This window comes from Tamandua tetradactyla, chromosome 4 (genome assembly GCF_023851605.1).
Source record: "Tamandua tetradactyla isolate mTamTet1 chromosome 4, mTamTet1.pri, whole genome shotgun sequence".
Taxonomy (NCBI): Eukaryota; Metazoa; Chordata; class Mammalia; order Pilosa; family Myrmecophagidae; genus Tamandua; species Tamandua tetradactyla.
Window position 1 is genome coordinate 146,942,889 of NC_135330.1, and position 13,948 is coordinate 146,956,836.

Here is a 13,948-nt window from a genome sequence, read left to right on the forward strand (position 1 = left end):
TGCCCTCTGTCTGGAGAGTTAACTTCTGAAAGTGAATCTTAGGATTTTTTCCAAATACCTAGCTAAATCTCTACATATGGCTGAGGATCAAAGTTGATGCTCTGAGGAGACTTGTGATCTGAATACCGCCCTTTCTTGGTAATAAATAATTCCTTATTTAGATCAGAAATATAATAGAACAAAAGGTTAGGACTGCTGAGCTCTATAATCGGACACAAAGGAAAACCTCATTCTTCAAATTGTTGCTCACCAGTCTTTTAGATGAGGCTTGAAAGATTTTGTTTGCAAAAGCTGTTGAGAGGTTATAAGGTCACCCTTAGCTACAAAGCTCCTTAGGGTTTTCAAAGTACTTAATCATTCCCTGAAGGTGCCCTTTCCCTGGGCAGTGTTCAAAGCCTCCCTAGAAGACTCTTCAATATTTCTTTCTCCACAGTCAAACTAGGTTCATTGTTTAGAAGAAATAGATTAGGTGAGTGTCTTTGAACTGTATTTTGAATGATCTATGATGTCAAATGTCCTTAAATAGAAACAAATAAGCCTTTCACTTATGGCGGAAGAAGGAATGAGAAGTGTTACCTGTAACAACGGGGGGAAATGTGGTTGAAGTGGCGGTGTCGCATATCACTTAAAAAGCAAGCACATCTTCACGAAGGAGCCAGAATTCAAGGGTTTTGTCCTATGTTTTCTTCGTATAGCCTGCCTCCTGGCCAGAGGCCAAACTTGCCTTTCTGAAGCGTTGCCATTTAATTCACAGTACCTCCTAACAGCTACCTGGACAGAGCAGAGATTTAAAGCAACATCAGGGCGAGTCAGACCAAATTATCTACTGCTATCAAGTAATTAATTAGTAAATCTTCATTGAGCACAAACTATGTTTAAGGCAGAAGTGACATTTTATAGCCTGTTTTCTCCAAATCAAAGTCTAATTTTAGACTTCTTAGGGTTTGGTAAAAGAAAAATATGCCTCATGTCCATAATTAGAGGCAAATCAGACCAATTTATTCGTGAGCCAATTTAAACATGTTTATATCTGCAGTTCTGGAGGGTGAAGGCATTGCTTTATCTGTGAAATGAGATAATACAGATTATATGCATCTGCCCGCTTGGTTAGTGCTGTCACATGCATTATGAAATCCTAGGTGTAGGAAATTAAAGCAATATATTGACAAGGAGATTTTAAGTGAATCTCTGTCTGTAATCTTAGAAATACCAGAAAAAAGAAAAAAAAAAAGCTCTTTAACTTTTCCAAGAATTGCCTGGACATAGTTTTTTAAGTGCTTCTCAAATTATTTTCAACTTTTCTCATCCTTCTGAGCAGATCTTATTCTATATGTATAGATTGTGAACAGTGCACACATACCACACACTCTGTCTCACCACTCGCTGTGGAGATAAGAGTGTGTAGAGAAGTAAAATGACGTTGACTGTTATTGGTTGTGGGCTTTTTAAGCCAGACGTCATTTCTTCCTTCTTTGTTTTAGATGGGAAACCTGCAGTCTGAGTTGGACAAGAACAGTCAGTTCCTCAGGGGCAGAACTAAAACCAGAACATTTTAACCTCCTCCTCCCACCCAGTTAAGTTTTCTTTTTCTTTGTCACTGCTCATTCAAACCCAATTCACACAACAACGGCAAGGAAAAGCAAGAATCTATTTGTAATTTTCTCCAGTTTGAGATCTCAGCAATAAAATTTTGGATAAATTTACAATAAAAATTATAATTCCAACTGCACTCCTTACCTGTTCTGAGCTAATAGAATGATAATCAAAATATTAATTTCAGTCTGAGCACCAACCAATCAGAATGAATGCATGCTGGCACAGCTGGCAAGAGGATTGGGGAGGGAGTGGCATCTTTCGATGGCCTTAATTCTTTAGATGCCAGATCATGGTTAGCACTAAGATCATGGCTTGGTGTGGAAAGAGGAGAATTGGGGACATCCAATCAAAGAGGCCAAATGGTCATAGCAGGGGAGGGGCATGGTAGAGTCGAGGGTAGCCATTTACCAAATAGCACAGAAGTATTTCACTTTTCTAATAACCAACATGACTATATTGGTGCATAGGGACTGCCTTTCTTAGATTTTACCTTAGTTCTTTCAATTACCATAGGCAACCAAATCTCCTTGACTAGTGTTTCCCAATCTAGTCTAGAAAGTAAAAACCCTTGGGGAAATTTTAAACTCCTGATCCATGGGCTCCCCACTTCCCCACCAAATTCTGATTTCATTTGTCTGCATGCATGTTTTCTAAATCCTCCTCAGGTAATTCCATGTATAGGCAAGATTATTAACCACCACCCTTGGTTGCATAGACTTTTCATCATTGAGAGTGCATGTAGCAAGACCGGCATTAACCATACATCCTTTATCATCTTTTAGGAATGAATACTAGTGTTGTACCTCTCACCATCACTGTTCATCCATCTCTATAAATAATGAAACTCTGGCATGATCCATGTGGTTCCCGTGCATTGGCTCACAGGTAGATCCTTGTGCAAGAATTAAGCAGGCCCTATAAGCTACAGCTACCTTTCACTTGCATTTGCCTCTCCATATGTTTTTGTAAAAGCCTCTCTAGTTTGGGAGCTGACTCTGGCAAGAGCAGAAAGTCAAATGGAGGTAATGTGGAAAAAATCTTACTGTACATTCATCATGAAAGATGAATTTTGAGCAGCCACTTAATCCCCAGTTATCATTATTTCTTACCTTCTATCATGCTTTGCTTTATGCTCTTTGCCTAGAGTTCCAGATGACCTCTAGAGCAGGAGAGCTCCATGGAACCTGCAGCCACTTTGGCTAGGGCTCCTGAAATCCTTTCTAGTTCTTCCCAGACCTCTCTCCTCATGGTATTGGAGCTGACAATCATTGCCCCACATTTACAATTTCTTGTATGGGTCTTACAAATAAACTGTTCATCACCTGGAACCACCAACATGAGGACCTAACTGAAGACCACCTCCCATCTGTCCGGTTGAGCTCCATCGTCCCCATCTTCATAGTATCTGTAAATTACCTTTGAACCTAGGTCTTAAATTACCCAGTAGCCATCATGGGTACCTGTACTCATCCCACTTTCTACCAACCCCTGCCACTACCCTGTGCCGTATCCCTGACAGTTCAAATCTCAGTGTCTCTCAAGTCCAAGTTTACCTAAATTCTAACAGGTCCTCTCAAGTGTGTGAAGATTTCCCCTGTGTTCATGTGCCTTTATTCTTTTTGCTTCTGAGAAATAAATGAATGTAGATTATATTTTATTTAGTGGTTACCACTTATGAGTTAAATCCCTTTTATATTCCTTCCGTATCTGTGACTGGACAAGAAAGAACTTTAAAAAATAATGTTTTTTAATAATCCAAGCATCGGCCATTAGAACCTCAGGTAAACAAATTGTAGTATATTCATTCCATAGGATACTATCAGCATATACACTAATAATAAATGATCTATAATTACTTGCAAAGGGTCAATTTCACAAACGTAGATAGTATTGAACAAAAAAGTCAGACCCCAAATGATACATGTTATAGATTCCATTTATATAGAATTCAGATAAAGGTTACCTTTGTGAAAGGGGAAGAGAGAAGTGATTAGGAGGTAGCTCAAGAAGGACTTTGGGGTTTAAATATATTTTATATCTTGCCCTGGGGGATTATATGGGGAGTTCACATCATGATAATTTGTTGAACTGTATACTTAAGATTTGTGCATACTGGGATACATAAACTTGAATAAGACCCAATTGTTATCATCCAGAATGTCATAATCTAGTGAGGCACACATCATATACCTGTTATGAAGCTCATAAAAACCAAAGGCCATAATAGTGGTAAAACACCATTCTTTGCGGATGTTTGGGGAAGAGCAGAGTGATTCATCCAAAGTGGGTGAGGGTAGAGGACAGAGTGAAAAGAGAAGGCTTATTAAAGAAAATGATATTTGAATGGGAGCCTTAAAGATTAGATAGCACTTTAGAGGAATCTAAGGTTCAAGAATATCCAAATAGAATGAACAAACTGAGCAGGAATTTAGTAGCAGGAGAATATTCCCTGAAATATTCGAGAAGGAGGGAGTTGATTGCACTGTGGTCTAAGTGGTGGCATGGATTTGAGATTTTTACTTCAATAAAAAATTGGGAAATATGTTTCCTGATATAAAGGATATAGTAATAAAGAGTTGTTTGTCAAGCGTGAATTAGGTAATGGTACTTTGATTTCATTCAAGGAACCCCATCTATACTTTCACTGGTGCCAGAAATATCACCATTAGAAATTCGGCCCTTGTGATTAAGGTAGGGTCCTGTTATGTGCAAGTAGTGGTGGAAAGTATGTCACAAATTACTGAGGATTAATATGTCCTTACAGTATAGTGAGGATATTCAGAATCTGGTTCTATGATACTTACTTGCTTATCTGGTTATTTTTGCTTTATAACAGACTATTCCAAAACATAGCAATTTAAAACTTCAGTACATTTTGTTTTGTTTACAGATTCTGTGGGTTGGAGATTTTTGAAGTGCTTCTCTCTTGATTCGTTTGCTCCTTGTCGCACTGACTAAGGTTCCAAAGTGGTTTTCTGCTGCTGGATGCCCTGGCTGTAGAGGGCTCAAGATGGCTTCATTCACATGTTTGGTGCTGGGAGTGCAAAGTCTCAAAGGCTGAGCTGCCAGCCCAAGCCTCTGGAAGTGGCCTTTCCCTGTGACTTGGCTTCCTCACAACGCTGGCAGCCTCAGGGTGGTCCGACTTCTGACATTACAGCTCAGGGCTCCAAGCACAAGTGTTCCAGAACTATATCGCCCTTTGTAATTGAGACCCCAAAGTTAACTACTGCAACATCTGCCATACATTGTTAGGTGAGGCAGTCATGAACTCTCCCAGATTAGGAGGGAAGGGACACAGACCCAGTTCCTGAATAGGAGGAGGGACAAGGTCCCACGGTAGAAGAGCAGGCAGGATGAGAGAGAGCGCTAAGGCCAACTATGGAAGTTACCATCTGCTGCACTAGCTGTGTGACCTTCAATTCACTTAATCTCACCAAAGCTCAGTGACTTCATTTGTAAAATGATGATAATAATAATAATAATACCCACCTCACGGGATTGTTTTGAGGACGGATGAGATCATTCCCATTAAGTGCTTAGCACAGTGCCAAGGGCATAGTAAGAGATCAGGAAGCATTATTTATTTAGCTCCTTATTACAGGGCTGGGGAGATAAGAAATGGGGAGATGTGACTCTAGAATAAAAACCAGGGGTTTTGGCCTGGATAGGGAGGGGCTGAAAGGAAAGGAACAGGCAAGACGCAGGAAAAAGGAGACTTTCCAAGGAGGCAAAATGTTTCTGAAAACAATGCTGGGCAAGGAATAACTACAAATTTCCTCAGCTTTCCAACTTTGCCTAGAATTGGCCTTGGTATTGTGTCAAATAAGCAGTGGAAGATGATTTGTTTATAAAAGTCACTGTCATTAGAAACATCAAATCATCTTCATTCTTAGGGTTGCCAAGTAAAAATAAAAGAAGGATCCCACTTTTGACACACCCTGACACAGACAGCAAAGAGTAATCTTTCATAACTCTCTAAACAAATGAACACCAACCTTTCTGGGCCATAGGGTGCCCTGGGATTTGCCACAGGAATGAAAGGCTATAACAAACTTTAAGTGAAATAAATGCATCTCTTCCAAACAACTCCCAGGTGAGTCGGGTAAAGGGGATCTGTATTACAGGATGCTTTATTAATTCTTAATGGAACTAGCCAAAAAACAAACAAACAAAACTTTTGCCACATTGTTGTGATATAAATATCACAAAATATAAATATTTATATTTATGTAAATATAAATGGCAGTTTTTAGTTAATAAGGAAAACAGGTGGCTACGTAAATTAACAATTTGCAAGGTACTAAAGCTAGGTTTTTAATCATAAATCTGATCTAGTAAGCATGATGTATCAATTGACAACTAGCTAAATGATCCTTTATGCCATTTTTTAAAATTGCAGAAATCTATAGTAACAGAATGGATAATAAATGTTATTGCCAGTTCTCTACCTATACTAATGCCATCTTTTGAGCTTGTCATCAAGAATACTTATTGAGCACCTACTGAATACTAATGTTGAGTCATGTGAAAGCTATTGCACCCCGACAGTTTCTAAACGATGACAGAGATTTGAGATTAGCAACAGTCATGGGAACTGTGATTTTACATTGAAGAGCTGATTGTGAGTATAGAGTTTGAGTGTTTCTGAAAACAATGCTGGGCAAGCAATAACTACTATTTTTTTTCTGTTCGTTCCAACAAACGAACAGAAAAAATTTTTTACAAATATTTTCTTAGTTCCTACTATGGGCACAAGCCTTGCTATGCATACTGGGATACACAAACTTGAGTAAAACCCAATCATTAATGTCATGAATGTCATAGTCTAGTGGAGGAGACAGAGGCATACATCATATACCTATTATGAAACTCATAAAAACCAAAGACCATAATAGTGGTAAAACACCATTCTTTGCAGATGTTTGGGGAAGAGCAGAGTGGTCATCCAATGGAGATGGGGGTGGGGGGACAGAATGAAAAGAGAAGGCTTATTAAAGAAAATGGAATTTGAATGGGAGCTTAAAGACTAGATAATACTTTCAGAGAATCTAAGATTCAAGACTATCCAAATAGAATGAGCAAATTGAGCAGGACTTGAGAAGCGTGAGAATATTTCTCAAAATACTCGAGAAGGAGGGAGGTGGTTGCACTGAAGTTTCCTCACAGTGTTGCTTCTGTTTACTTCCAATACTTTGCTAGTCAAGAGGAGAATCTCAATAAAAGTTAAATAAATGAATACACTAGGTGATGGATATAGAATTAAAAAGGTAGGTAGAGGCAGAAAACTTTAAAATATGAGAATACGCACTACAAAGTTCAGACCTTATTCCATATGTAATGATATGACGGACTGATGCTCTAGGAGAATGCAGCCACGTGGTACATAACGAGTGAGGGAGGAGAAGAGGGAAGACAGTGGCAGAGATGAATTTCCCTTTTACTTTTTTTTTTTTTTTTTACCACCAACCAAGTCTATTCTTAAGGTGGACACTCAGGAGGGATGCTTGCCTAATTCATGGAAATATAAAAATTGTGTAACAGTCTTGACAGTTACCATGATTTTATTTCTAACTCTGTAGTTAGACTATCTCCACTACATTTTCAAACTTCTCAGGATTTTATCTAAGGCATCTTTGAAATGAGCTACTTGTGATATATAATTTTAAGACTTGAAGAAACTGGAAAAAAATAGTTAGAAAATATAAACTCATTCGACTACATGAGAAATGAGTAACTTACATACAAGTTGAAAAAAGAGGCTAAAATTAAAATGCAAATAACATACAGTAAGAAAAGTATGCAGGAAAACATACAAAAGTATAATACATATATTATGTTTTATATTATATTTATATAATTTTTATAATATATTCAGCTAATTTTATAATATATTTATATAATATAGTATAATACATTTATTATATAAAGAGAGCATTCAATTTGGTAAGAAAAATACTAAAGAACCAATAGATAAATCAGCAAAAACTTAGATAACTGAGATGATTTACTTTAAGAGAAATGCACATTAAAATGGGAAGTGTTTAACCTAGATAGTTTTTATTTTATTTATTTATTTATTTTTAAATACGGAACACTTTACAAATTTGGGTGTCATCCTTGCGCAGGGGCCGTGCTAATCTTCTCTGTATCGTTCCAATTTTAACATATGTGCTGCCGAAACAAGCACACCTAGATAGTTTTTAAAAAGCTAAAACATACCTCTCTTTGCTTTAGTGTGCTTTGAAAACTATTGCTTTTTTTATTTCTTTGCTTTATATATATGTTATACTATACAATTATTAAAGTTAAAAAAAATTGATGTGGGGGGAGGCAGGAGATAACTTTCTCAAAATAATAGAAATGATTAAAGAAAGGCATGCAATAAAAGGCAAAATAATGTAAAAAATAAAAAAATAAAAAAAAGCTAAAACAATGAGATGCCATTTTCTATCTATTGAGTTAACACAAACTATGCTTTAATGTTTATAACCAATATCTGCCAAGGTTGCAACGAAACTGTTATAATTATTACGGTGGTCTTAATTTGTATGACTCCTGGAATGCTACTTGACAAAAAGCTATTTGATCAAGATCCATAAGAAACTATGAATCCCACTCATGGGGCTAGATCTAAAGAAACTTTTTAAGGAAGAAAAATGCATACGTTGGAAGAAATTAATTGCAGCATAATTATACAATGAAAATCTGAGAAAGGCAAAGCTAAATGTAGCAGTTATTGAGTGATAATCTACATTGACCTCTGTGATAACAGTAAAGAAAGCCAAGAAGACATGTCTGCCATCAGTGAGCCCAACAAGGAAGAGCATACTGCACATGTTAAAAAATGAGAGTCATTAAAAATCAAACGAAGGGAGGCTTTTAACTTTTCCCTAGCCCCTAAGGCAAGGGTGCTAACATGGGATGATCCTCAGAGTTACTTGGAGAGCTTTCAAACTAAATGCATGCCTAAGCCCCACCATTAGGAGATTCTGATTCTGATTCTACCAAATTCAGTAAGCTGTTTTCGTTCAGTTTACTTACACTGAAAAAGTGACAAGGAAACACATTTGCATGCAGATGTGTTTGAGTACTACTAGTCAGATCATTAAAGCTTGTCAAATGCCCTGAACAAGAAAAGCAATGCACGATCATGCCAATTTAAACTGTAATGAAAACTCGGCTGTGGTTGCAAACTGGGGACCATTCATAGGGTGCCAGTGACCATAAATTGACACTTTGTGCACATGACTTTAAGATACTGAGAAGGTATGATTATAAAATTTAAGTGATAACTTTTTACTAGCCACATTAGAAATGAATGACTAAAATCTAAATGGATTTTTATGGTTGTTCTCAGCTTTTACTACCTTTAAAAACTTACTGTCTATTATTAAAGTTATTCATAAAAATATATAATTAATTTGAAATGCAATAACATCCCTTCCTTGTCTCTTTTTCTATTTATTTATTTTTGCCCATTACGTATTACTCCCTAAAGGAAATTCCATTTTGTCTATATTGTGTAATATAGTACTCTCTTAACTGTTCCCTTTTTCCATGCCATAATTCTCAAGTTGTTTCCGATGTGTGAAATATTAACAAATCCTAATTGGTTGTATAATAAGAGCAGACAGCCTATGCGGTATTAAGCTACTTCTACACCACCTATTTTCTGCATGCAAATCAGACAGAAACAAATGTTTGGCCCCAGCTGGGCAAAATGTCCCATTTAGAATTCTTTTCCTCTTCTTTGTTCTTTGATGTTCTGCAAATGAGCTTTAGAACTCCACTCTTCACACAATTCAATTTTACAGACCCATTATCTGAGATATAATGTGGAGGTTAAATATATCAGGGCAGCCATTATGTGAAAATAATTAACAGTAATGAATAATGCACTAATTCCACTGATGAGAGATGGTTATATGTGTAATGAAGTGTTGGGGCAGCCCTGACAAATGAAATTAAAATATTTAAACACTGTTTTATGATATTACTTTGCTCATATAATTTCCTTTACCTACAATGAGCCACTTGGATTATCGTCATTATCTTGACAGCTCTGAAGGATGAAATAGTGCGGGTTAATGTGACAGCGATTAGTCAGAGGGAAAATCCATCACCCAGGGCAGAACGGGCTGAGGCAGAAAGGGCCTCTACCCTGTCCCGCTTGCAACACGAGAAGAATGATACTATCAACAGCACTTCAATATTAAATGGATAGAATTATCTTGTCATTCAGTCACAGCCTCTGAAGAACTACCTATTTGTACCTGCAAAGGAAAGGTCAGCCTTTCTTAATCACCCATAAAAATCTGTTGATAGATTCTTTCTATCAATAACAGTGACAGAAATAGAGACGGGAAGGAAGCATGGCAATTTAAAAACAAGAAGTTTCTCCCTCAAGTTCTTGTAGCTACCCCCCCCCACACACACACACAATTTCTGTTTAAATTAAAATGGAATCTCCAAGCTCAATATGTTGAAGACACCATTGTCTGCTGATTCTCCTTCCTCTGAGCTGATTACGTTGGATTCTTAATTTGAAAACAGATTCTGCCCTTGTTGAACTTAATTTTATGAATATTCTTTGGAGCAACTATTCCTAAGCCTGTTTGTAGCAGCCATACAAGATGTGGCAAGTTTGAATTTTACAAACCTGATGATGATGTAATTTACCTGCTCTTCATTAACTTGATATCCATCACTCTAAAATTTTCGTTCAGTGGTTTTCCTGCCTTGACCACAAGATGAGTTGCTTTAATCTCCTCCCATGAGAGTAAAAACCAGACATGCTCATTTAAAGAAAAAAACTTAATTTCTACTTCATTTCTCCCTTAACTAGTTCCAATATACTATAATTTCTCCTATACAACAAAACATCATTATTTAGTGTGAAAAATAGAATGCTTCATTTAGTAATATGAATAAATTGAGTTCAAATGTCCACTTCCTTTATTTCAAACTGGAATTCATTTCCAGAATAATGATAACATCATTGTTGATGAAAAACTTTTGCTGGCCCAGCCCAGCTAGCATTGGGACACAATGGCAGGCCATATCGAGTCAAACACTTTTCAAAATGTAAAACATGATTCAGTATCTCCTCCACCGCAATATGGCAATATTGCCTAGATATAGCAATATAACCATCCCTAAACTTAATGGAATAAATAAATACCAAGAAACCATCACTTAGGGATTGAAACACTCATTTTTATCAGGGCAGAAAAATAATCAGAGATTTTTGGAGAGCCAAAAGCACAACATCATAGAATGCAACTTAACAACAAAACTGGGAGAATAAAATAAAGCCTATACAAATTGCTAAGATTAATTAGGCAATATCAGTATATTCATGATTGAACCTACAATTAAATCAAAATAGTAAGGTCCAGTATATAAGGGGTGTTGCAGTTACCTGACAGATTCATGTAAATCTCTAATCTAATGTGCAATGTCATTTTGAATGCTAATTCATTACCATCTCTTATTGCTACCTCATCTAACATTAAGGAAAACCCAGAGAGAGAAAAAATGTGCACCACTCAAAACAAATCTATGCTTATGTGTGCAGATTTGTGAAGTGCATGACATCATGTACAGTATATCCATCTATCCCAATAGGAAATAACCCTTGAAAATGATATACCCCTTTCCCGTACTTCTTACATTTGGTTTGAAAAAAATTACAATTTACTTCAATTATCTGACAATGAAGTGCCTCGGTAATAAATCTAACATTAAAAAATCATTTCCAGCAAATTACTCCAATAAAATCAATGAAGGTCAGGCTCAGCTGTAGCAACAAATAAATGACATGCTATTGACAGGCTAGATGGACTTAATTGTCATTTATAAAGGTTAAGGGGATAAAACAATCTAATAGAGAGCTGATGTTTACTAAACAAAAATAGAAGTGAGTGAGATAAATCGAGAATCTGAGTTAAGCATGCTTCAACGTTCTCCTGGGCCTGAGCAAAAATACAAGTTATTCTAACATTCAGCAGCATGTGTGCTTGATTTGGTCAATATTTAGCTGCTTCAGGCTGCTTTGTGATCTTTCTGCCTTTTATATATTGAAGACATGAAACAGATTTTTCTGCTAATAGAAAATGAAGAATTGATAGAATTGAATAACAGTAGCCAGGTTAAAAGCAGTTTGACCCATTTCAAAATTCCAGTAGCTGCATCTTGTAGAATAGCAAATACCCAGAGAAGAAAGGCTGCCAGCTCCTCTGATATGAAAGCAGACGCGAACTGTGACAGTGTTCTTCACCAGACATCAGCCTACGCTCTAAACCTTCATGTTTTGTTTAAAATACACATTTGCGTATAGACACTGTGAAACATAACTGAACAAATCTGGAAGGATCTTTTGAGCTAATCAATTACCAACAATTCTTCTGGTAAATTTTCATTGCGTTCACAATGACTCGGGTCAAACTTTGTACAAACTTTCTCAGGATAGACTCCAAATCTTCTCTCACTTGGAAATGTGCAGGCTCTCTCCTCTGTATTGTAAATGGGCCCTCAGCAGGGGTTTTAACCGCAGAAGGGGCATTTTTAAAGCAACATAGCTCTCCTGAAACCATAGAATCATAGCAGCTTAAATAGAGAAAAGAATAGTAGAACATCATTGAATCCAATCCCTTCTTCTTACAGAGGAGGAAACAGAACCAGAAGGAATAAAGTAATCATTGCATTAAAGCTTTCGGGTGAGACTGAGTCAGGACTCACCCCCCCCTCCCCGTGCCCATCACCTGCTCCCACAGCCATGTTAGAAGGTCAGAGGCAGTGTTGCCTGCTCCCTGCAGACTCCTGTTTCATCAAAATACATAAGCTGCAGCTATAGCCTCCCTCTCTGAGGTGGACCCACTGCCCACCCCACTACATGGGACATGAGTCCTCCCAATGAGCCTGGCCCTGGTACTGTGGGACTGAGAAAGCCTTCTTGACCAAAAGGGGGAAGAAAAATGAAACAAAATAAAGTTTCAGAGGCTGAGAAATTTCGAATAGAGTTGAGAGGTCATTTTGGAGGTTATTCTAATGCATTAGATAGATACTCCTGTTTAGTTTTAAGTGTACTGGAATAGCTAGAAAGAAATACCTGAAACCATTGAACTGTAGTCCAGTAGCCTTGATGCTTGAAGGCAATTGTATAACTATATTGCTTTTGATCGTGTGAACATCTGATCATGAAAGTCTTATGGCACTCCCTTTATCCTGTGTATGGACGGATGAGTAAAAAAAATAGGGACACAAATAAATAAATAATAGGGGAGAATAAGGGAAATGGGATGTTTTGGGGTGTTCTTTTCCATTTTTATTTGTATTCTTACCTGTATTTTTTGGAGTAATGAAAATGTTCAAAAATTGATTGTAGTGATGAATGCACAACTATGTGATGATACTGTGAACCACTGACTGTACACTTTGGATAATCATATGGTATGTGACTATAACTCCAAAAAAATTGCATTTTAAGAAAAGAAGTGAAAGGAGAAAATGAAACAAAAATATATTGAGATGGTACACTCAAGTGCATTCACAATTATTTTCTGCATTGGTTAAAAGAAAAATGACCCAGTTACTCTAATGGAAAACTCTCTTTCCTTACACTTGCATATGAGTAACTCCAAGATCATCCAGTCATATTCCTCACACAGTGCTGCAGCCACTTCAAAAGGTCTTTAAAACCAAAAGAATAGAAAGAAAGTCTCAACTAAAATTAGTCTCTAACATGACCTAGCTACCTTGAATCTTTTGCAGAAAACAAACAAAGAAAATAAGCAAATAAAAATCCTCTACAACCAAAGGAGATAAATGAGAATTTGATGTGAGTTTTGGTAATACCTGAAAATTATTTTGTCTTAGAAAAATATTTGACTAGGACATTTCTTGGAGGAAAACTTAGGAAAGAAATTTTCAAATTTCATCTGAAAAAAATACATAGAAAATAGGGAAATGGCATAATGGCAAAACTTAATCAGAATAATGTGGATTCAAAATTTCATTTCCTTCTTAATGCCTATTCCCTATGTTGAGAAACTAAAATCATTAAGCTGTCTCTCAATTGTTAATAATGAGAATGGGTATTCAAAATTCAAGCATTAGTTCCCAACCCACTCTCTTTTGCTAATAGACTCTATTTCATGGACTATTTCATTTACAAGCACAAAGTTAAAATAAAATCACCAAAAATAGCTTTATGCACCGAAGGCATTTTATAACAGTCAGCAGGGACTAACTACTAAATATTAGAGTTGGGGACTGCTCAGGCAAATTTCTGGTGAAGCAAACTGCTTGTTAAGAGAACTGCACACCACATGTATGTTGAAGGAGCATTTTC

General features: G+C 36.7%; 1 non-coding gene across 1 annotated transcript; it reads right to left on the reverse strand.

The window, feature by feature from the left end:
* Positions 1 to 7,676: 7,676 nt before the first annotated feature.
* LOC143681782 (U6 spliceosomal RNA) lies at positions 7,677 to 7,783 on the reverse strand. Its single transcript, XR_013174842.1, has one exon. It is a non-coding gene; the product is annotated as a U6 spliceosomal RNA (small nuclear RNA).
* Positions 7,784 to 13,948: the final 6,165 nt, after the last annotated feature.